Below are 26,110 nucleotides of genomic sequence, written 5' to 3' on the forward strand. Positions count from 1 at the left end.
AGGTGGTGAAATTTAAATATGGCATAAATGAAACATCTGTAATATTGACTAATGGAGTCACAGGATGAGTGGGGGTTTTTTTGGTCTGTGGTGTCTTGTTCTGTCCTACTTTTAAAACTTTTTTTTAAATCAGGCTGATAAAGTTATATTACACTGACACCGAGACATTTTGTGCCCATTTCTTAGGTTTCAGTGATGATGTATTGCTTTAGCTTGACTTATTAATAACAATAATCTTTTATTTGGAGTGCATTCTGGCCCTGCTTTTTTGGGGGCGGTATGAGGGTAATTAATTAGACGTTTTCTTTCACAAAGTGGAACAAAAAGACTTTTTTTTTATTCCAGCATTTCTCTGATGTTGGTTTTGAATTCAATTTAGAATTTATCAAAATACTACTACTACTACTACTACTAATAAAAATAATAATAATAATAATAATAATAGCCTCACAGCAAGAAGGTCGTTGGGTCGCTGGTTCGAACCTCGGTTCAGCTGGTGTTTCTGTGTGGAGTTTGCATGTTCCCCCTGCCTTCGCGTGGGTTTCCACTGGGTGCTCCGGTTTCCCCCACAGTCCAAAGACATGCAGTACAGGTGAATTGGGTAGGCTAAATTGTCCGTATTGTAGGAGTGTGTGTATGAATGTGTTTGTGGATGTTTTCCAGAGATGGGTTGCGGCTGGAAGGGCATCCGCTGCGTAAAAAAAACTTGCTGGATATGTTGGCGGTTCATTCCGCTGTGGCGACCCCGGATTAATAAAGGGACAAAGCCAACAAGAAAATGAATGAATGAATGAATGAATAATAATAATAATAATAATAATAATAATAATAATAATAATAATAATAGATAAGCCCAAAAAAGATTAGTCTTTTATTGATTCTTATTGTTATTCTCAATGCTATTTCCAAATATTTTCTTTTTTCCCCTCTTTTGACCGAGGCAAAAAGAACCACAGAATTATAAAAATCTTGAAAAATTTATCTTCATATCTTAAAACTTTACAAAAATCTTTAAAAATTAAAAACTGATTTTACTCTAGCAAAGATAATTTAATAATATATATATATATATATATATATATATATATATATATATATATATATATATATATATATATATATATATATATATGTGTGTGTGTGTGTGTGTGTGTGTGTGTACAGTTTAAGTCTACTGTTTTTTCTCTTTTTTATATTTATTTATTTTTTCTATTTTTATTTATATATTTATATTTTATATGTCTGATAATATTTTTAAAAAAATTTATTTATTAAACACCATTTTAAGGACAAAAGTATTAGCCCCTTTAGGCAATTTTTTTTCCAATAGTCTACAATAGTCTCTCGTTATACAATAACTTGCCTAATTACCCTAACCTGCCTAGTTAACCTAATTAACCTAGTTAATTCTTTAAATGTCACTTTAAGCTGTATAGAAGTGTCTTGAAAAATATCTAGTCAAATATTATTTACTGTCATCATGGCAAAGAAAAAATAAATCAGATATTAGAGATGATTTATTTAAACTATTATGATTAAAAATGTGCTGAAAAAATCTTCTCTCAGTTAAACAGAAATTGGGGAAAAATAAACAGAGGAGCTAATAATTCGGGGGGGCTAATAATTCTGACCTAAACTCTATATATTTAAAGCTTTTTCTTAAATTTTGTACATTAAATATTAAAATGTAGAGTGGAAATCAAGGTCCCATGAATCACAAACTTACAGCATAATAATAATAATAGTATTTATAGTTTATATTTATTGTATTATAACAGTATATAATAGTAAATAATATAATATCATTAATTTATAAGAGTTGTCTGAGATAAGATTTATACCTAAATCTTGTGAAAAATCTACCTCTGAATAATATTTTATCTCCAGTTAGCACCTTTAAATTGGAGTGATAATTAAACAGAAAAGAAGGCCTCAACTTCAGCAACATCTCTTTAATCCTAATCATGATGTGCAGAACGATCAGTCCGATATGCTGAGAGTCACAAGCTGATTACAGTGTGAAAGCGGTGGGAGAAGCCCTTTAGGGTGCTCGTCCCCTGCAGAGGGAGGGACAGACGGCTGCTCTCTGCTCTGAGTTATTATCCACAATTACCCTGATTACAAAGCCCTTCATGTTAATGACTGAGGTGAACTTCATTTACACTTCTGAACATCTTTCAAAGCTTCGCTGCAGCACCGAACAGCTCTATACAGCTCGAGTCTTCCAGTAGACTTAAAACATGTTTCGTTTTAAAAAGTTTCCACAGAGTTAAACGGTGCCATAAGTTCTTCTAAAGCATAACAATGGGAACATCGGATCATTTTCCTGACTTGGATCTTTGAGTCTCATTCATAGAGATGAACAAATCTTTTTTTTGAGTCATTTCTTTTAACTGGCCTAAATATTATTTAAATGTCACGAGTTGCTTCCAAAATCATCTATAACTATACCTTGATCACAATATAAACAATCATAACTAGAATGCTATAAGAAAGAGAAAATAATCTGTTTACCTGGTGCCTTGTCTATGATTAGCAGAGCTCACCTCAGGCTTCAAATTTGAGTTGTGTGTTCACGTCACGCTGACAGTCCCATATTACCTTAACCAATGCACAGTCTGAGATGAAAGGACTCATGATTAGTTCACTGTTCAAGTCTTCGGGTTTTTGAGTCGTTCTTTCATCAAGTGACAGCATGTAAAGAAATGACTCAAGAGGACTTAAGAGATGAACAGATCAAATCTTTTTTCGGCTCTTACTGTATATGATTGGCTATTGTCTTTTACATGATGAACAAACAACTCAAACCGAAGACTCGAGAGATGAACAGATCAAATCTTTTTTCTGGCTCTGACTGTATTTGATTGGCTACTGTCTTTAAAACAATGAACGAACGACTCAAACCTTTTTTCCGGCTCTGACTGTATATGATTGGCTACTGTCTTTAAAACGATGAACGAACGACTCAAACCGAAGACTCGAGAGATGAACAGATCAAATATTTTTTCTGGCTCTGACTGTATTTGATTGGCTACTGTCTTTAAAACAATGAACGAACGACTCAAACCTTTTTTCCGGCTCTGACTGTATATGATTGGCTACTGTCTTTAAAACGATGAAAGAACGACTCAAACCGAAGACTCGAGAGATGAACAGATCAAATATTTTTTCTGGCTCTGACTGTATTTGATTGGCTACTGTCTTTAAAACAATGAACGAACGACTCAAACCTTTTTTCCGGCTCTGACTGTATATGATTGGCTACTGTCTTTAAAACGATGAACGAACGACTCAAACCGAAGACTCGAGAGATGAACAGATCAAATCTTTTTTCTGGCTCTGACTGTATTTGATTGGCTACTGTCTTTAAAACGATAAAAGAACGACTCAAACCTTAGACTAGAGAGATGAACAGATCAAATCTTTTTTCCGGCTCTGACTGTATTTGATTGGCTACTGTCTTTAAACGATGAAAGAACGACTCAAACCGAAGACTCAAGAGATGAACAGATCAAATCTTTTTTCCGGCTCTGACTGTATTTGATTGGCTACTGTCTTTAAAACGATGAACGAATAACTCAAACCGAAGACTCAAGAGATGAACAGATCAAATCTTTTTTCCGGCTCTGACTGTATTTGATTGGCTACTGTCTTTAAAACGATGAACGAACAACTCAAACCGAAGACTCGAGAGATTAACAGATCAAATCTTTTTCTGACCCCCTACAGCTCTTTTCAACAATCTCTTATGTCAGATGTATACTATACACTACTAGACAAATATCTTGCCATCGATCCCAGTTGTGAGAACTTCAGCCTCCACATCAAAGTTGCTGAAAGTAAAGAGGTGCTCCAGGATTGGCCAGCCAGTCACCTAACATGAACATTATTGAGCATGTCTGGGGTAAGAGGAGGGAGGAGGCATTGAAGATGAATCCGAAGAGTCTTAATGAACTTTGGGTTCCTGCAATGCTTTCTTTGCCATTCCACATGACTTTATTAATAAGTGATTTGAGTCATTGCAGAGATGTATGGATGCAGTCCTCCAAGCTCATGGAGTCACGCAAAATATTAATTCTGTCTCCACTGCAGCATGACTTTATATTCTATACTGGACATTATTTATGTTCAGTGACAAGACTTTAGTCTAAGCAAAGTCAGACCATACTGTCCTAATGAAATAGTTAAAAATCAAGGCATGATCAGATTTTATTTTGGACAAATAAGCATTATCTAGAGGCCTTCAACTTTCATATAAGCCATTTCTGATACCAAATGATCAACTAGAAGTCAAATTATTATTTGTTGTTCCTAAAACTTGGATATGTGACATGACTTTTTGTCAGGTTGAGTATAATCACACACAAACACACACACACACACATACACACAAAGTTAGGAAAGCCGCTTGCGCATGAAACAACAGGGAAGATGACCTAATTAGATTGTGAATAAGTAGCTCTGCAAAAGTGGAACTCGGCGCATACAGAAATGCATATTAACTACGACGCCGGTGCTATTTCTGTGATTAAATAAATCAACAACGGCCTGGTTGAGTCATAATGGGCTGGGTTATTAATGCTGGTGTCCTTTTGTCGCAGGTGTAGAGTCGTACCTGGCCTCCTCGTATCGCGGCTGACGCTGGCATTTTTCCCTGTGCGTTGCATGCGTTTCCTTCTGTCTTAATTACCAACCCATTTCTCCCTCTGCCTCGCACATGTCTCAGTGTAATTATTCACCCCATTATATGATGCCTCTATCCTCCACACTTCATTATGTCCTGGGCGAGGAAGATAAATTAATTTCCTGATTAACCCGCAGACACTTGAGAAGGCTTCCTCACTCCTTCTAACCGGCGCGAGAAGTCTGGTGACAGGCCATTTCAAAATGTCATCCCCACACAAACAGCGCATGAGATGACGTCCGTTTAAACAATCATGACTGATGGATCACTTTAGTTTCGGGGGATTTATGTTCCCGAATTATTAATTTGACCTCACTGGCTTTATTGACAAAATCGGCTGTAAAGCGTCAGACTTAAGCATGGTGTTTATTTTAATTAGCTTATGTTGTCGTTTGTGCATTTAAATAGATTTTTTTTTCAGGAGTGTTAATTATTTAATATTTATCGCTGATTACGCTGATTAACTGAGGAACCGACTGATTTAAATTGGGAAGCAACATTATGATGCAAATGGTGCCTAAAGAGATTAAAATTAGCATGACTTTCTACTGTTAACAAACCATTTTAATCCTTTAATGTATGATAGTAATCATCCATTTATTTAAAAGAAGTTCATTAAGGATTTTAAAACTTCATAGATGCGGTTTGTTTAAGAAAAATGTGCAACATGAAGCTGTTTTTGTCCATATAAAAAGAAAAATACGTGTGCAGTTAAGTCAAATGTATTAACCCCTACTGACTTGAACAAATACACCCTCATTGGCCAATTATTTTGGTACATTAGATTTAAAAGGGATAGTTCACTGAAATGAACATTGGCTCACTATTTACTCAAGTGCTCAAATCTTCTACTGAACACAAAAGAAGATATTCTGAAAAAAGCTGAAAACCACTGACCTCCATAGTAGGATAAACAAATACTATGGAAGTCAATGGTTATGTTTCTAGGTTTATTTAAAGCATCTTCTTTTGTTTTCTACAGGAGAAAGAAAGTGAAGGGTGAGTAAATGATGAAAGAATTTTCAGTATTGTATGAAATATCTCTCTAACTGATTGTTAACACAAATATATAATTGAGTTTGACATCCCTGCTTTAGGGTCTCCGTAGTGTTCATTCTGGGGTCACAATGAATAAAAACTATCAAGTGACAGTAAAGACTTTTTTTTTTTTAATAAACATTTTATGTTGCAATAGTTTTATAACTTTTTTTATTTGTATACTATATCAATATTATAATTATTTCTAATAACTGTATCAATGCTGCTAAGAGTAAACACTTTTTAAATATATATATATATATATATATATATATATATATATATATATATATATATATATATATATATATATATATATATATATATATATATATATATATATATATTCAAATCAACACAATCTCACAGCAATTCGTAACTTTTTGATTTAGTGGCTAATTCGTATGAACTCGTACGATCTAATTCGTATGTTTGCTCATTCCCCAATGACGGTTGGATTTAGGGGTGGGGTTAGGTGCCATGCCTCCTTTTTAAAATCGTACAATTTCGTACGACTGAATTTGTACGAATTAGCCACTAAACTAAAAAAACGTGAAATACTTATGTTTTCTCGTGAGATCAGGCTAATTCAAATATATTTAATATATGTCAATTTCATTCATTCATTCATTTTCTTTTCGGCTTAGTCCCTTTATTAATCTGGGGCCGCGACAGCGGAATGAACCGCCAACTTTACGCAGCGAATGCCCTTCCAGCTGCAACCCATCTCTGGGAAACATCCATACACACTCATACACCGGGCAATTTAGCCTACAAAATTCACCTGTACCACATGTCTTTGGACTGTGGGGGAAACCGGAGCACCCAGAGGAAACCCACGAGAACGCAAGGAGAACATCCAAACTCCACACAGAAATGCCAACCAACCCAGCCGATGATCGAACCAGCAACCTTCTTGCTGTGAGGCGACAGCACTACCTACTGTGCAATTGCGTTGCCCTTTATACATGTTAAATATTGACCTGTTATTTTAAAATATTCATTATATTTGACAATATTCTAATTCTCACCTTATTTAAGTTCAAATACATTTATCCTTGCTGAGCTTAAAAGGATAGTTCACCCAAAATGAAAATTACCCCATTATTTATTCTCCCTCATGTAGGTTTGACCTTTTTCTTTCTTCTGTTAAACACAAATGAAGATGTTTTGATAAATTGCTGGATGCTGACACCCATTGCCTTCCATACCTGTAGTAGGAAAAAACGACTATTAATGTCTTTTTTTTAAATCAAAATATCTTCTTTTGTGTTCAGAGTTTTGAAGGGTGAGTAAATAATGTCCCTTTAAGACTTTTAAACTGTTGACCATTAGCATACTAAAGTACATACTAAAAAAAAAAATAACCAATCAACCACATAAAAATAATGTCAAGATGCCCTCCTTTCAAAAATAAAGTCAAATCCCCTCCAACAAACATACCTTCCAGAAAGGATCGATACGTGTGTGATAAGCCATGGACGTGCTCCAAGATAGAGCAGTGGAGGGGATGAGATTTGACATCACATGGTGTGGACTTTAATTAAAGAGCAACAAACAAGAGCAAGTGTGTGTGTAGAAAGCATGCCTTGTTTTTCGTGTGTGTCTTCTGGTCCTTTTCCCCTCTGAGCTCTCATTTGTTATCGAGCAATGAGTCCTGGCCTGTGGTGGAAACAAAAAGCAGGAAACAAATGACAAAATCCAAGCAGCCGCTTTACTCCCTGAGAGACTTTAAAAGAGATTTTTTAAAGAGAGATCGATAATGATAAGTAGTTATCAAACTGATTATTACATCCCAAATTAGCTACCCTGGAGGAAATGCATGGTGACGCTTTCAAGAATTGATGGGTGTAAGTTTAAATTAGTTCGCTTTTCCCCCCTTCTCTGGCGCGTTGTGATAATATGCTTTAGGCTTTAGAACTTTGACGCTTACATAAATCAATTCATTCTTGTAACGTGTTGTATTAGGCTCCTGTTGTCGATTCTAAACACTCAAGGGGGAATTCAGCCAGAATTAATTGCACCCGCTGATAGTAGTTTATTTGAATGCATTGTCTGCATTGTTTTCCCTGTCACCAAACAGGTCTATAACACCTGGAGAAAGCCATCCATTTGCGTTCCCATTCATCTCACTGGCAGTACTTTAGGTTTTAAGGGGGAACAATTATGCACAATTATTTCTAACAACATATAATAGAAGTGTCAGGAGTCACCAGAATATATTTCAGAATTTTTAGCTTAAAAATCTCCATATATCATTTGTTATACCATGCTGTAAGTGCCTGTCTCTTTAAAGATGCCATAGATGCGCCGCGCCTTGCGCCGGGTGTATGATAGGGCCCTCCGTCTCTCTAGCTACTTCTCTGTATTTCAACATTTGGGATAATTTAAGTACATAAGTCAGCAAAATGCATAACACTGTTTTAGTGATGTTAATGAAAACAAATTGTACATATTGTGCCTGTAAGGGGTTTGTAGAAACCGATCCCCGCTCTACTCAGAACAGACATTGTTGTAAGCTGGTTAAGCTTTTGTTGAACACAGTTGCCAAGTGCCTTCACAGGGAGACAAGTCTTGTAATTACAGTTATTTCAATATTACCTTCCACAGGTACCACTCATTCTGACTCTTTATTCCAGCTGAGAGACTTGAAATAGACCACCATCACCCTCTTTTAATTGAAACCGAATTCATTTTTATACCGAGTACTTAATCCATTTGTGACAGCCCTCTATTTTCAGCGTACAATAGACTTCCCCCTCTATTCTCCCTTCTCTCCACCAGTGCCAAATCCATCTGACTTTAAACAGAAGTCCATTTATTAAATCTTTTATTAGGCATTTCATTATGCATGCTTATAAAGATCATAATAGAGATGTAAAATAATGAAATTCTGCAAGTTCTTAAAGCGTTCATAAATCTTCATAACTTGTCTTTTCAAGGGCCTGTTTTCACAAGTGCCTGTTATTTTATTCATATCCCGTGTAAATGCTTGTGGGCTTTAATTAAGATAGTGTGATTCATCCTGCAGCTTCCTAAAAGCTTTTATTCTTCGTTAGTGTTTTAAATGGCTTAACAAAAATTACGACATTAAAACGCATAGAAAAACTGTTTTTTGTTTTTGTAGACCAAATAAGGATAATGATGAATATGCTAATAATGCTAACTAATTCTGTAAACAACCAAAGATTTACTTGGAGATTTTGATAAAATCCAGAAATCTAATATGCTTTCATGTGACTTTTTTAATAGCGACATACTTGTTAGCGCACATTTCTAAACAGCCAATTACATGGCAGCACCTCAATGCATTTAGGTGTGTAGACATGGTCAAGACGATCTGCTGCAGTTTAAACCGAGCATCAGAATGGGGAAGAAAGGGGATTTAAGTGACTTTGAATGTGGCATGGTTGTTGGTGCCAGACTGGCTGGTCTGAGTGTTTCAGAAGCTGCTGATCTACTGGGATTTTCACGCACAATCATCTCTAGGGTTTACAAAGAATGGTCCGAAAAAGTTGAAATATGCAGTGAGCGGCAGTTCTGTGAGCGCAAATCCCTTGCTGATGCCAGAGGTCAGAGGAGAATGGCCAGACTGGTTCCAGCAGATAGAAAGGTAACAGTAACTTACATAACCACTCGTTACAACCGATGTATGCAGAAGAGCATCTCTGAATGCACAACACATCCAACCTTAAGGCAAATGGGCTACAGCAGCAGAAGAGCACACCGGGTGCCACTCCTGTCAGCTAAGAACAGAAAACTGAGGCTACAATTCACACAGGGTCACCAAAACTGGACAATAGAAGATTTGAAAAAATTGGAAAAACTGGTTTCTTGAACATGACAATGAGTTCACTGTACTCAAATGGCCTCCACAGTCACCAGAACTCAATCCAATAGAGCACCTTCGGGATGTAATGGAACGGGAGATTCGCATGAATGTGCTGCCGACAAATCTGCAGCAACTGCGTGATGCTATCATGTCAATATGGAGCAAAATCTCTGAGGAATATTTCCAGTACCTTGCTGAATCTATGCCACGAATGATTAAGGCAGTTCTGAAGGCAAAAGGGGGTATAATTCGGTACTAGTAAGGTGTACCTTATAAAGTGGCGGTGAGTGTAAGTAATCAAAGAAAAAAAAAGTAGCAGGTGAGCTGGAATAATGTTTTATGTGTGTTACGAAAAACCCTAATCTGGGGTGAAAAAAAGTCAATGGTTTTTGACATACAAACAGTTCGCACTAACTTTTGCCCAGCACTATTAAGAACATAAAAATACTTCTGTACTTCTGTAACTCAAATAAAATGGAAACACTTTAATACTTTTGCTGCAGTAATATTTGATTAGAATATCTCTATTTTTAACTCATGTTTTGTTTTCTTGCATTATGTCCAGTCCTAAAGACTGTTTTACATGTGTGTTGCTAAACACGGTCACGAACCTGCTCTCCACTGCGTGCGGGACTCAATCCTTCACACGGCGACGCTCTCTGGAAGCATGTGTATGACAGCCGTGGATGTTTTGGGCCGCTGGAGTTCAGTGTTGATTGGAGTTGGCGGCAGATATGGAGCAGACAGAGGTTTCACAGTTGGCCGAAGCACATCCGTAATGGGTTTAAGAGCAGCGCGAGCCCTATCGACTGCAGCGGGAGTGAAGGATGAGAGTAAACCTGTTTGGGGAGAGATTTGGAGAGGGTGGTGAGCCACTCTAAGGGTGAAATGAGTCCAGAGGGATGCAAGAACTCTGTAACATCTGTGTGTGCGCGCGTGTGTGGACGTCGCATGGGACTGAAAGGAGACGCATTCTCAGAACACATCAAGCTTAAGCACTCATCAGTATCCATACTGCCTGCCATATGTGTGAACGCATGCAGAAAATACAAAGCTGCTGTTATTTTTTGACAGGAAAATGCATGTGGGTCAGTGACAAGTAAAGGCTGATTTAGAATTTCACCTTACTCCAGACCAAGATCCTCTGATGGAGGCTTTCATACTTAACACACTAACCGTTGTACTATTATTTGAATCAACAGGGGGCGACTCTGAGGCTGAAAGTATGAATTGAACTATATACAGTATAAAATGAATAAGTAGTGGATAGAAATGGAGGACACTCATGAAAATGTTTGTTTTAGTACAGTTGTGTAAATAAGAAATTTATGTTATGGTTTATGTATCCAAGGCATCTGTGTGCTTAATTCAAAATATTATATACTATAAATTAAAAATCACTTGATCACTGACTAATGTGGATGAAATGTATGCGCTACTAGACTGTTAAACTAAATTTGAGGATTAGATCTAACTCAGCTGTTGTATAATATACAAAGATCTGCATCGTGAAAGTCTAGATAATTATAATAACAGATAAAACGTACAATATAACAAAAAAGGGATGCATGCTGCTTTTAATTTCATGTTGACATGCTCGCGTTTGGACGGATTTTGTTTCGAGGTTCAAAACGGCTCTGAATATTAAAATTCGTTTATCAGGACTTTCCGACAGAGAGAGTAAGCAGCAGAAACGGCCTCTCCTGTGAGCTCTTTCCCATTTAAAGCCAAACTGTCAGCACTTCATCTCTGAGCTGTTAGCGTGCGGCCCAGAACTGCAGCCACATGCACTTTTCCATAAGCTTTATCCTCACTGTAGGACCTTGAGCTAAATTTGTCCCTCATTCCCTAAGCTGCAGCCATAATCACAGTATTACCAACTAAACTGCTACAACTTTTCTTTTTTCTTGTTAGTTTGTTTTAATATAACTGTCGAGATTCCTGCAAAGAACCATGATCAACCTTTTTACAACATTTCGTCAAAATTGAGAATAAAGGTTGTGTTAGGAAAGAGCGAAGCATCATTGATTTTACAGTAGACAACGCAATTCATATTCTTTTTGATTTAGTGGCTAATTGTGGAGCACGCCTCCTTTAGAAATTGTTAGTTTTAATTAAAATTAAATCTTATGAATTTGTACCAATTAGCCATTTTTTTGACAATATGTTTGTAAGATAGTAATTTAACCTCAATGGTTTGAACTGCCAAGGACTCAGCAAGATGGTGTAAAACTGTTCATTTTTAGTCAAAACTACCTTCTGCATTCTTAAAACAAAGACGGGAACAAGCGTAGTTTGAGCATTTACATACTGTAGGAGAGCATTACTATCAAAACACCAGACATCACTATAAATGACTGCCCCTTCAAACAGGTCCCTATTTAGGATATAGTGAGCAATTTTGTGAGCATTATTTTACATTCATCTGCATTAGTTTCTTTTACAGTTCAGTGTTGATACCTTGTAGACAAAGTTAGTTGCACAGAAATAACCACACAAACACATAAAAACAGATCATTTAACCAACCAACCAAGCAATCAGCTAGGCAACCAGCCAGCCAACCAACCAATAAACCAATCATCCATCCAACCAACCAACCAACCAGCCAGCCAACAAACCAACCAATAAACCAATCATCCATCCAACCAGCCAACCAACCAACCAACCAGCCAGCCAGCCAACAAACCAACCAACCAACCAACCAACCAGCCAGCCAACAAACCAACCAACCAACAAACCAACCAACCAACCTATCAACCAACCAAGCAATCAACCGACCAACCAACCAGCTAGCCAACAAACCAACCAACCAACAAACCAACCAACCAACCAGCTAGCCAACAAACCAACCAACCAACCAACCAACCAACCAACCAACCAACCAGCCAGCCAGCCAGCCAACAAACCAACCAACCAACCAATCAACCAACCAACCAACCAACCAACCAACCAACCAACCAACCAACCAACCAATCAACCAACCAAGCAATCAACCAACCAACCAACCAGCTAGCCAACAAACCAACCAACCAACAAACCAACCAACCAACCAGCTAGCCAACAAACCAACCAACCAACCAACCAACCAACCAACCAACCAGCCAGCCAGCCAACAAACCAACCAACCAACCAATCAACCAACCAAGCAATCAACCAACCAACCAGCTAGCCAACAAACCAACCAACCAACCAACAAACCAACCAACCAACCAGCTAGCCAACTAACCAACCAGCCAACAACCAACCAACCAACCAACCAACGAGCCAACCAACAACCAACCAACCAACCAACCAGCTAGCCAGTCAGCCAACCAGCCTGCCAGCCAACCAATCAACCAATATCAAAACATGCGCTCATTTTTCCATATGAATATATATATATAAATATATATATATATAAATGGCACATACAGGGCCTATGTTTCTTTTAGAAATATTATTGAGAATATGCCATATTCTATTCTAAAACATGAACTAGCTAACACATACTTTAATCTCAGATATAAATCATTAATGGATGTACAGTAAGCTATTTATTAAGCAATGTAAAAAAAATCCTACTTGATAATAATAATAATAATAAAGTTTTTTATTATTATTGTTTTTTTACAGTTTATCTTATTTATTGTAAAGGTCTGCTTTTTCAATTTGACACATTAAAACCACTGCAGAAATGTTCAAACCAAAAGACCCACGTCAGTAGGCTACATTTATTAATATATAACCTATTTTAAATTAAAAGCATTAATGTATGCTATATATTTTAGTTTTCATAAGCTTTGGAGATGTAAATTTGGCTTTTAAATAATTGGTCACCTATAGCTTTTGTCATGAGCCACGGCTGCGTGCAAAATTGCATTTAATGTTTTCAAAAAGCACTGTGAAGGGAACGTGATGGTCAATATGAAGATCGCTAAAACTGAACTGTAAAAATACTTTGAAAGCAAATTATAACTAAGAGATTTTGTTAATTTTTTTTTTATTAATTCCAAGTTTTAATGTTGGAACGTTCGAAATGAATAGGGCATAGGGTGAATAACTGGGAATAGAACACAGCCAGGAACTATGCTTCTAACTACAACTCTAGAGGTGTAGATGCAAGCATACATGTTTCCGATGCAGTTTGCAAATGTTCGTTGGAACGATGGATTTGGGAAACGATGGAACTTACAACCTTAGTTGGCTAACCTAAGTTGGAAACGCACCACTGGCCTATCAATCATTTTATGATCAAATTTGTACACATAAATTGTAAATTACTTCATTTGAACATAATATTTTGTCAGTCATGGTTTATTTGTAGAGATGTAAAATCTTAAATCAGACGTGTTATTTAACGTTTGGTTATTTTAGAATAAATTGCCAAAACATTGTACTACACATAGTTTGCCTTTGACAGTTTTTTTTGCTGGAGGGCTGAATTCATAAAAGGGACATTTTGTCTATTTTCCAATTGTATTATTTAGATAATGACCATTATTTACTCTACAAAATGTGTTAAAGAAGTTCAAACCAGCATGCCGGAGATTTAATATATTTGTCTTGCCATTATCAAAGATTCATCCGCATGTCTGCTTCAGTGCATGACTCACACCAAAAGCGACATCATTCATCCAAAACAACTGAATTTAGAATCTCGAAGCGTCACTGATAATCACTGTCTGTAGACGTTGCACAATAATAAGTATCATTTTATTTCCCTGAACTAAAATGACCTTTCAGGCTCGTTTGTTTGAAACTACTACCTTTATTTGCATAATTAACAATAATTAAAATGTTTCCCTCTCGCCTGTTATTCTCATTAGAGTCCATTTAACTCAAAGCCTTTGTTTATTTAATCTGTCTCCAACACAAAAGCTGCTAATTAAAGATCAGAATGAACGCTATCATTAATAAGAAACTACATCAATTGCACATCAAATGTCGTCGAGGCTGATAAAGGATCTTTTTGATTATCTTGAGGGAGAAAAAAAAACAGGATTTCAACAATTAAAATAAACAATCGCTGGATGAAAGAAAAGCGCACTGCAATTTACTTGAAGCTGCTCTTTTTTCTCTCTGATCTCTGATGTTTGTCCTATAATAATCTTGGTTTAGTCTATATTTTTTTACTGTCCATTTTTCAAAATTAATATTAAGCTTATTGTGATGTATTATTAGTTGCAATTACTTTAAAATAAAAGTCATTGTTGACATCAAACTTCTTTTTCCTCATTTTTTCGCATTATGAATACGATTAATCCTATTCTTAAGTTTTTAATCATATAACGTTGTGTGCATTTTTTTTTAAGTTTCTTATTTTAAGTTTCCCTTTACTTTACCTCATATTTACATGCTACATTCATTTTTCTTTGGCTTAGTCCCTTTATGTATCAGGGGTCACCACAGTGGAATGAACCGCCAACTTACCCAGAAGCAGCGGATGCCCTTCCAGCCGCAACCCAGCACTGGGAAACACCCATGCACTCTCATTCCCACACATACACTACGGCCAATATAGCTTATTCAATTAAATTCATTGGACACTGTAGATGGATGGATGGATGCTGTAGATTGATGGATGTATGGTATAGATCACAGGTGAGAAACTCAGTTAATAGAGGGCCGCAACTCTGCAGAGTTTAGCTTTAAGCCTAATAAAACACGCCTAATCAAACTAGTTGAGTGTTATAAGCTTGTTTGAAACCTACAGGTGAATGTGTTGAAGCAGGGTTGGAACTAAGCTGTGCAGGGCTGCGGGCCTTCAGGAACTGAGTTTGACATCTCTAGTATAGATGGAAGGATGGATGGATGGATGGATGGATGGATGAATGGATGCTGTAGATGGATGGATGGATGGATGGATGGATGGATGCTGTAGATTAAAGGACGCTGCATATGGATGGAAGCTGTGAATGGACAGATGTATGGATGAATTAATGGATGGATGCTGTGAATGAATGGATGGATGGATGGATGCTGTGAATGGATGGATGTATGGATGGATAGATGAATGGATGCTGTGGATGAATGGATGGATGCTGTGGATGGATGGATGCTTTGTAGATGGATGGATGAGGATGGATGCTGTGAATGGATGGAAGGATAGATTCTGTAGACCGATTGATGGATTTTTGATGAATGGATGATGGGATACCGTAGATGATGGATGGATGCTGTAGATGGATGGATGCTGTGGATAGATGGATGGAGGGAGGGAGGGATTATGTAGATAGATTATTGGATTGTTGATGAATGGATGGAGGGATTTTGTAGATGATGATTGGATGCTGTAGATGGATGGATGATGATGGATGCTGTGGTTGGATGGATGGATAAATGGAGGGAGGGATTCTGTAGATGATGGATGGATGCTGTAGATTGATAGATGATGAATGCTATGGATGGATGGATAAATGGATGGATTTCATAGATTGATAAATGGATGAATGGATGCTGTAGATGAATGAATGAATGAATGAATGAATGAATGAAAGAATGAATGAATGAATGCTGTAAATAAAAGGGTGGATTCTGAAAATGGATGGATGGAGAGATGGATGATGTAGATGTAAGGATGGAGGGTGTAAATAGAAGGATGGATGCATGGATGGATATAGGCTGTAGATGTATAGTTATACAGTGTAAATGGATGGATGGATGGATGGATGGATGGATGGACGGATGGATGGATGGATGAATTATGTAAATAGATAGATAGATGGATGATGCTATAGGTAAATAAATGTATGGATGTATGTTATAGATAGATGGGTGAATGGATGCATTGATGTAAATGGATGGATGGATAAGAGGGTGGATGGATTCTGTATATTGATAGATGAATGGATGGATGGTCGGTAGACAGATGGATGGATGGATGGATGTTATAGATAGATTGATGAATGCAATAGATAAATATATGCTACAGACAGGCAGGCAGGCAAGCAGATAGATAGATAGATAGATAGATAGATAGATAGATAGATAGATAGATAGATAGATAGATAGATAGATAGATAGATAGATAGATAGATAGATAGATAGATAGATAGATAGATAGATAGATAGATAGATAGATAGATAGATAGATAGATAGATAGATAGATAGAGGAACTGAACACATTCCTCACACACTGCTCTGGAATGATGAAACATGAAGGGTGATAATTGACTACAGTGGATGGGCATTGAGTGAGATCGTACATGACGTCTCTGACTTGTGTCATCTTATAAACATGCACAACTTTCAAAGCCGTGTCAAAGCCGACTCCACGCTGAGAGTGACAAACCCCAGCAGCTTAATGAGAAATTCAGCACGAAACTGAGCCTAATTAACAGCCATAAATTAGCCATAATGCACCTAATCAGAGAAGATGCAGCATTGGAGTGAGAGTAACGCGGTAAACAGCCCAGCACTTTTCGCTTGTTTTGATCAAAAATTACTCAAAGCTGGTTACTGAACAACTTCAGAATCCTAGAAAACTAGACACAAGACGTAATACACTGCGGGTAGCACGGTGGTTAGCACTGTCACCTCACAGCAAGAAAGTTGCTGGTTTGAGTCCCAGCTGGGTTAGTTGGCATTTCTGTGTGGAGTTTGCATGTTCTCCCCGTGTTGGCATGGGTTTCCTCCGGGTGCTCCGGTTTCCCGCATATGCGCTATAGGTGAATTGAATAAACTAAATTGGCCATAGTGGATGAGTGTGTGTAAATGTGAGAGTGTATGGGTGTTTCCCAGTACTGGGTTGCAGCTGGATGGGCCTCCACAGTGTAAAACATATGCTAGAATAGTTGCTGGTTCATTCCACTGTGACGACCCCTGATAAATAAAGGACTAAGCCGAAGGCAAATAAATGAATGAATGAACACACTGTGAAGTTGCACAAATCAGTCATTTAGTCATCAGTATTTACAATACAGTTTTTAAAGTAATATTTTCTGTCTTTTAGCAGATATATTATGTGAAAGACTTGCTTTGTTTACTAAATAAAGTGGATCAGATTGGATTTGCATTGTAAACATTATATACAAGTTTAAAAGGTATTACCTTTTAGTTCATATATTAAGGTTTTAGTTATGATAGTTCCAAATTCATTCCGTTATCATACCATTTTTAACTAAAATTTGCAAAGAAATAGCAAAAAATGTCCGTAGATTGCATCTGACCCTACTTATAACTCGTTTTTTTTTTTCACAGAAGCTGACTGCAGCTCAGTTCACTGTTCACTGTTAAAAGTTCACTGTTCACTGTTAAAAGTTAGCACACTGTTGACTTTTTTTATTGACTGTCATATTTACTGGATATCACACGTTTTAAATAAGATGCATAATCTGTTTCTTACAATGGAGGGGAAAAATTTAGAAAAAAGCAGTTTTCCTGTTATTTGCCTGTAAAAAAAGGAAATTAGTGTTATCATTTAGACAGCCTCTAATTTATTGCAGAATAAACTCCAGCACAGTAATAATGATGTTTTAATTCACGCCGATACCTAAAAATCTGACTTGTCTTTTAAAAAACAAACAAGACAAAACTGCAGCTAAAAAACTGGATTTAATGGTGACTAAAAATTACAAGGCCTAAAATCTTGAATACAAAAATTCACTCACTTCATTCGATCTCACTTTAATTTATGGCTGGAATATTTGAATATTCATATTTACAAACAAATCAGAAAACAAAACGGTCACTAAATTACAATATTTTAGTTTCTCAGCTCACGTTGTCTTAAATCTAGCTCCTGAAAGCTAAGGATCCCATTAGCGGCAAGTAACCGCCTCGCTATTTTACTCCAGAGTTTTTATGGTTTCTCCAATGTCACTGCATCAAAGCTTTCTTGTCTGTACATGAATCTCCTCATGCCAGAAACCTTCCACCCCATTATCTGAGTGAAATGCCCTTCCTCGGCTATTTGTATCAGTGCCTGTCCCGCACCATTACCTCCCCACTATAATAGGTCTTTCAGCTATTTTCTTGTCAGGAGATTTTTTTTTTTTTTTGCTTGCCTGTGTCTTTAAACCATCTGCAGGGGTATCAATGAATCGCCCACAACTCCTTTTTGGCTGTCTTTTCTCTGTATCACATTGTTATGAATTAGTTTTACTTTATATTACACATCCAAGGGATCCAGGGATATGTAAAGCAAGTATTGTTTTCATTATTAGTTATTATTAAGAGTTTTGTTAAAATTAAATGATGAGCTGATCAAATTAAAGAGATGGAGGAGGACGAGAGAGAGGAAGAGAAGAGAATGAGTATAAGGAGGGGAAAAGATAGGTTGACCATGACTGAATAAAAAAGAAAGGAAAAGAGGTGAGAGGAAAATAAGAACAGAAAAATAAGCAGACAATCAAAGAGTTGGAGGAGGAAGAGAAAAAGAAGAAAGGTGAGGGGGAAGTGGAAGGAAAAAGGAGGGAAAACGTGACAAAGAAGGAATAAAAAGAGAAAGAAAGGAAAAACGAAAGGAAAGGTGGTAAAAAAATGAGGGATAAGATAAATTGGAGGAGGAAAAGAGGAAGGAGGAGAAAGGGAAGGAGGAGAAGGTGAAAAGAAGAACAAAAAAGAGGAGAAGAAAATGGAGGAGGACATAGAAAAGCCTAATAAGGAGGAGGAGAATAAGATCAAAAAGGCGAAGAAGGAGGAGATGGTGGAAATGAAGAATAAAAAGGAGGAGGAGGAAAAGAAGAAGAACAAGGAGGAGAAGATAAGTGGACAAGAACAAAAAAAAGGAGTATGAGGAGGAAAAGAAGGAGGAGAGGGTGAAAAAGAGGAGGTGGAGAATATAAAGGTAAATGAGGAGGAGGAAAAGAAAAAGAACAAGGAGGAGAAGAAGACAGAAGTGGATGAGAATTAGAAGGAGGGGGATGAGGAGGAAAGGGAGGAGGAGAAGAGAGAATTGGATAAGAATAAGAAAAAGGAGGATGAGGAGGAAAAGGGGAAGGTGGAAAAGAGGTGGTGGAGAAAAAAAGGTAAATGAGGAGGAGGAAAAGAAGAAGAACAAGGAGGAGAAGGAGAAGACAGAAGTGGACAAGAATAAGAAAAAGGAAGAAGAGAAGGAGGAACAGAGGTGGAAAAAGGGAGGTGGGAAAAAAGGTAAATGGAGAGGAGGAAATGAAAAGAGGACAATAAGGTGAAGGAAAAGAAGGAGGAAGTAAATATGAATTCAGAAGAGAAAGGAGAAGAAAAAAGAGGATGAGGAGGACGAAGAGGAGGAAAAGAAGAAGGAGGAAAAAAGGAGGTGGGTTATAAAATAGGTAAAGGAGGAGAAAATGAAGAAGAACAAGAACAAGGAGGAGGATGAGAAGAAATAAGAGTATGAGAAGGAGAAAAAGAAGGAGGAAAAATGGTGGAGAATAAAAAAAGCAGCATTCTTCAAAATATCTTCATTTGTGTTCAACAGAAGATGTTTTTAAAGAATGCTGCATGCTGCTTTATTATCTTCATTATTCTCCGCCTTTATCTTCATTTGTGTTCAAAAGAAAAACAGAACAAATGACAGTAGCAACGTGGTGTAAACGACAACTACTACTACTACTTTAACAACTACTACTAATGTAGTGAATTTTGATGCTCTCGCTGCTGGAGTTGTGAAGCCAGGCAGTGATGTCGCCAGGGCAGCCAGAGCAAACTTTGACGCAGTGTGAACGACAACAACAACAAATACTACTACTACTACTGTACATCAACAACCATAACTACTACTACAATACTACTACTTCTACTACTACAAGGACTACTACTACTACAACAACAATGTAACAAATTTTGATGCTCCCGTCGCTGGAGATGTGAGGGCAGACATCGCTGTCACCAGGGTGGCCAGAGCAAACACGCGGTGTGAATGACAACAACAACAACAACTTCAACCATCACTACTACTACAACGACTACTACTGCAGCTACATCTATAACAACAACAATGTAGCGAATTTTGACGCTCTCACTGCTGGAGCTGTGAAAGCAGACAGCGTTGTCGCCAGGGCGGCCCGGGCAAACTTTGATGCGATGTGAAAGCACAGTTATACCACACCACAGTGAGTTCGTTTTACACAGAAAGTTTCTGTTAAGTATTTGCAGTTTCCCAAAAATGTCACCCCAATGAGCCTTTGTTGCTTTACGTGGCAGCCTTTCAGAAAACTTTTGCTCCTACACTTCTGTTTCATAAGAGCTGGAATGACAGATTCTTACATGTTTTGTGACTTTCCCGTCTCCGTTCTGCCTTGCATAAGAACATCATGAGACACACAACCGGAGGCGGGTCACCGTTCAACTACAGGAGCCAAAAACCAGCGCCAGACCTCCAGACGTCCACTCGTTCCCTGCAAAATGGAGTTTTAGCTTCAGGTAAATGCTGATGTGCGGATAAACAAACCTGTGGCCAGAGCAGTCCAGAGCAGGACATTGCAAACAGCCACGGGTGATAAAACTCACACTACGTGCAGAGAAGAAAGCAGAAAGTGCTGTTCAAAGGCATAAAAAAGACATTATCTTTATGACACTGAACACAGAGCATGCATTTATTACAATAAATCAGCAGACATGTTACAAACATTAGTCAGCGACTGGTGTGAAATGGCCTGATTGCAGCATCACAAATCAAACTATTTTAAAAGGTGTTTATATTAAATAAATGTGTCCATTAAGCTGTTAAAGTAGTCATTTAAATGACTTGCGAGAGCAAATATAACAGCTTGTACATTTCTGAATACGCTAATGTACAACACGACTCAGTTTGGATTTTATTTCATGTAATAGGATGAAATTAGACCTGAATGTGATTATCAACTGCTGTCATAAAACATCTGCACTCCGAACTATGGTCATTCATGGGTTAGTGTGATTTCACCAAGTAGGAACTGTTCCTGGATTAACATCTCTGTCGATCCTGGAACAACATTCCAATCAGCCAATCAGAATGAAGGAATACATTTAGAGTTTTTGTTCAGAATTGGCTTACGGTTAGGTGTATGCATTTCTACATGAGTGTTATCCAACTATTATTTCCCTCTGACTAGGAAATACAGTAGGTATGGATTGCAATTTCAACCCAAAATGATGTTCCAGGATCAACATAGATGTAAATTCAGGATTCCATTGTACTTGGCAAAAATCACACCCACCTTCATTAATGACACACACACAGATTGATCAAGTAGAGGAATAGAAGCATTTAGGAACCATATTTGATAACAGACTGAAGTTTGACCAAAATAAAGATGCAATTATTTTTAATAATAAGAATAAGTAATTTAATATAATTTAATTATATTACTGTTACCTTCTGGTCGACGCTACTGAGCACTGTGCACCAGAGCAGCCGGACGCAGAAACAGTGGCTGTTTCTCAATTCCAAGAACGCAGAGATTGGACTTGCGTTCTTGTGGAGAGCGGTCTTGCCAGGTGTCCTCGGAAGAACAAACTCAGGAGACTGCGAGAACGCGTCCTTTGAGAAATGAGATGCTGCGTTCTTCCTGATGGTCACGTGACCTTCACGCGTTTTAAATGGAAATTATTTAAACATGACAGCACTCATACAACGATTTATTGTTTTTCCCCTCTTCAAAATATATACTTTGCATAAAAGCATTATAAATATAATCTGCACAATATAAATAAAACAAATTTTAATACGAATTTCAGCAAACAAACACCCTTTATTAAGATGTTCATGTTAATGTTTACTTTCACCGTTTCATTTAGGGAAACTCCTGAGGTAAATAAGTGATATCTCTGAACTTTAATAATAAATCTAAATAAAATGCTGCGCTTCCCACCTCCAGTCGCAATGACTTCTGGGACTTCCAGAGCGAGTTCGGTGCTCAAGTCTGCATCGTTGCGTCCTCGATATCAAGATCACATCCGGAAAGTTTCACGCGTCCTCCGTACTTGCGGTCTTGAGTATTGGAACTGAACTTAGGCAGCTGATGATGACGTTACACGAGAACACGAGGACGCAAGACCGCTGAAAAACGCATATTGAGAAACAGCCAGTTTCTTCCCTCAGGCAATCTATCTCACGAACACGTGATGATAATAATTGTGTAACGAACATCACTACTTGCTGTACACTTTACATGCCAATTTGCACATACCAGCTGCACATATAACGCTGTATATAGTAATATAGCTCTACATACACTTGTCTATTTGTATATTTGCATTCACTACTTACTGCTTTTTTATATATTTATTATCTGTTTATTGTCCTGTCTCTGTAATTCTGTTGAACTGTATGTGCGAACATACCTGGCAATTTCTGATTCTAGATTGGTGCATTTTTTTGTATTGTTATATGCTCTTGTCTATATAGGCCTATTGTTGTGTGTGTGTGCGCGACGTTTCTATATTTATAACCAACTCCGAGGAATTTGGGGGTTGCAAGTCACTGGCATTGTGATTTTGGGGGTTGCGGCCTGAAAAGTTTGGGAACCCCTGCAATACAGGAGACCATCACTGGTGTAAACAGCTGAAAACAGAAAATGGGACAGTCTCTTTTTTTTAAGCGAAGCATTTTGTCTGACCTGGTGCTCAAAAGGTCACAAAGCAGGAATATCTCTCTCCTCTGTTCCTCAACCACCCACTCCTCTAAAATGAAAAAAAAAAAAAACAGCCTGCGAATCAGAAGTGAAGCTGGCACTAATGAAAATGAATAGCACATTTGTCCGGCGCTAATGGCGAGCGTGGGCATGCGGTAATGTGAGTGCGGCTCATGCTAGTTCAACAGTGATTACTCAAAGGTTAACAGTGAGAACGGCATTAGCGTTAACGCTCCGGCTCCATGGCGATCAACCTCCCTCAGTTATCCAGGGTCTTTTTAGTGTGTGTGTGTGTTTCTCTGTGTGCGTGCAATTGTCTTAATCAGTGGCTCAGTGGCTGAAACTCTCGGGTGATTACAAATGTAAGAGCTGAACTCGCAGCCAAAATGTTGATTTTCTTTCCCCACATCAACATTCATAGTTCATTAGAGCTACACGTATCGCTCTCTTTATGTCTTCGACTCGAAAATAAATAAATATGCAATTCTCATGAGAACAAAAAGCTGCTTTTAACTGTATCTGAAACACTGCGAAGCAAACGGAGAGAAAACTGAAACCAGAAACACTTTATAATATGTACAAAGACGTAAACACATAGCAAACTTGATTATGCTCAGACCTACATATACCTACATATACTGGCCACTTTATTAGGTATAACAGGTGGTTATGCAAATATCTAATCAGCCAATCAAAAGGCAGCAACTCTATGCACTTAAACATGTAAACGATGATATGCTGAAGTAAAAACTGCTTTAGAATAAGATAAACGGTGATTTAAGTGACTGAATATGATATGAAAAAAATAGGTATATGTAGACAGCATCTGCTTGATGTTTGTGAAAAAGAAAGGAATAATTAATTGTTAATATAAAAAGATCTGTCTGTCTGTCTGTCTGTCTGTCTGTCTGTCTATCTATCTATCTGTCTGTCCATCCATTTGTCTATCTTTCTATCAGTCCATCCGTCTGTCATCCATCCATCACATTTATTTATGACATCCATCTACAGAATCCATACATCCATCTACACCATCCATCATCCATCCACAGCATCCACACATCCATCTACAGCATTTATCTATCCATCCATCCATCCATTCATTTAAAAATTCCATCCATTCCTTCATCTAAAATAAAGAAATTGGTTCAAAATAAAAATAAAAATTCTACTTGACAATACTATATATGTTACATTTATCCAAAATAAGAAATGTAATAAGCAGTTTACAGAATAAAATGCTAATTAGGGTTTACTCAAGCATATAACTATAAATTGTAGATCAATAGATCATAGATTTTTAGTTATATTTTTTCACCATATCATCCCATAACAATTTTGTTTTTCCCATTTTTTTCATACAGTACTTCTAGTTCACACACACACACACACATACACACTGGAAAAAAAAGCTGGGTTCCACACATTCGATTTATATTGGGACAACATAAAAGAATTAAGTTAACTGAATAGTTTTTTTTTTTTTATTTAAGTTGACTGCACATAACCTAGATCTATCTATCTATCTATCTATCTATCTATCTATCTATCTATCTATCTATCTATCTATCTATCTATCTATCTATCTATCTATCTATCTATCTATCTATTTATTTGTCCATCCATCCATCCACCCATTTATCCATTTTTTATTCAAGTTGACTGCACATAACCTCCCCTGCCCCCCCAAAAATCAAGAATTGTGTTATATCAACAGTTTTTAGCTTCCGTCCATCCATCCATCCATCCATCCTTCCATCCAGCCAGCCAGCCAGCCAGCCAGCCAGCCAGCCAGCCAGCCGACCACCCACCACCCATCCCTTTGCCCACCCGCCCGCCTGCCCATCCGTCTATCTATCTATCTATCTATCTATCTATCTATCTATCTATCTATCTATCTATCTATCTATCTATCTATCTATCTATCTATCTATCTATCTATCTATCTATCTATCTATCTATCTATCTATCTATCATCTATCTATCTATCCATTTATCCATCCATCCATTTATCCATCCATCCACCCATTTATCCATCCATCTATCCATCCATCCATCCATCCATCCATTTATCCATCCATCCATCCATCCATCCATCCATCCATCCATCCATTTATCCAAAATAAAAAAATACCAAAATAACAAATGTTTTCAAATGTTAACAAATGCTAATTAAGTTTGACTCAAATGCCTAACTATAAATCGTTGCTCGAGATAAACTTTCAAGCGCTGGCTTATTTTTAGTTATTACATTTCTTTTGTTCCCTATCATTGCCATCCCACTATTATTTGTTTTCCATACAGTACCACTAGTTCACATATACGTGTGTTTTGGGCCTCAAGGTTTGCTCTGCATTAAACATTTTATTTCATTTAACACTGCTCTCTCCTCACATTATATGATGAATAAATCCATTCCCCGGGTTTTCGACAGAAAGCGTCTGCAGACTCCATCTGGGCCTTAACGATAGGTTTTAGATGACAAGCTTCATAAATGGCTTATCTAAAATCCGATACATATCGGGGGAAAGATTGCAGCAGAACACTGCGCTTGACTGTATCAGCGTGATCCATATCTTTCCTATGAACCCGGGGCCCATTTATTGTCGATCGCATCCGAGGGATGGCCTGTCAGTTGGGTGGGAGTGGAGCTGCTGTTTATTTTCCAATCAATACTCAATTACTATAAGGAAGATCCTCTCGCGCCCATTTCCAAGACGAAATTATGAGCTGCAGCAATAACACTTAGTCAAAAGGGAAGCTGAGGAGTGGATGAACCCACCATGCAGAAGTCGGCGGATATTTGATCAAACCGCTCCACCCCTTTTCTCTTCCTCTCCTCAAGCCTTTAATTAATCACTCGGTAAAAGGCCTTTCAGGAGGTGACTGATGACCGGAGAAAACAATTTTCGCCCCTAACAGCCTTTTCATTTTAACTTGTGTGCCGAGAGATCATTGGCTGCAGCTCACAACAAGCCATCAGGGCCGGGTTTTAATGCGCTTCCGCTTTTGTTATCGAGAAGAGAGGGGAGACAAGGCT

General features: G+C 37.6%; 2 protein-coding genes across 10 annotated transcripts in view; one reads left to right on the forward strand and one right to left on the reverse strand.

Moving 5' to 3' along the window:
* Nucleotides 1-26,110, reverse strand: part of adarb2 (adenosine deaminase RNA specific B2 (inactive)) — a 619,893-nt gene that overhangs the window by 333,379 nt on the left and 260,404 nt on the right. For 3 of the 7 annotated variants that reach the window (XM_087309033.1, XM_087309038.1, XM_087309036.1), the window contains exons 4-5: nucleotides 20,723-20,853; nucleotides 7,311-7,384 (exon numbers count right to left, since the gene is read on the reverse strand). The gene's annotated coding sequence lies outside the window, so the exon portion shown is untranslated. Of the gene's footprint in view, nucleotides 1-6,822; nucleotides 6,934-7,310; nucleotides 7,385-10,165; nucleotides 10,394-20,722; nucleotides 20,854-26,110 lie in introns of all 7 variants that reach the window. The other 4 variants (XM_087309032.1, XM_087309037.1, XM_087309035.1 and 1 more) reach the window with 3 other exon arrangements.
* Nucleotides 1-26,110, forward strand: part of ifnu (class II cytokine, IFN-u) — a 121,914-nt gene that overhangs the window by 17,644 nt on the left and 78,160 nt on the right. The gene's annotated exons all lie outside the window — the stretch shown is intronic.

Source organism: Danio rerio, chromosome 24 (assembly GCF_052040795.2).
Source record: "Danio rerio strain M-AB ecotype USA chromosome 24, GRCz13ab, whole genome shotgun sequence".
Lineage (NCBI taxonomy): Eukaryota > Metazoa > Chordata > Actinopteri > Cypriniformes > Danionidae > Danio > Danio rerio.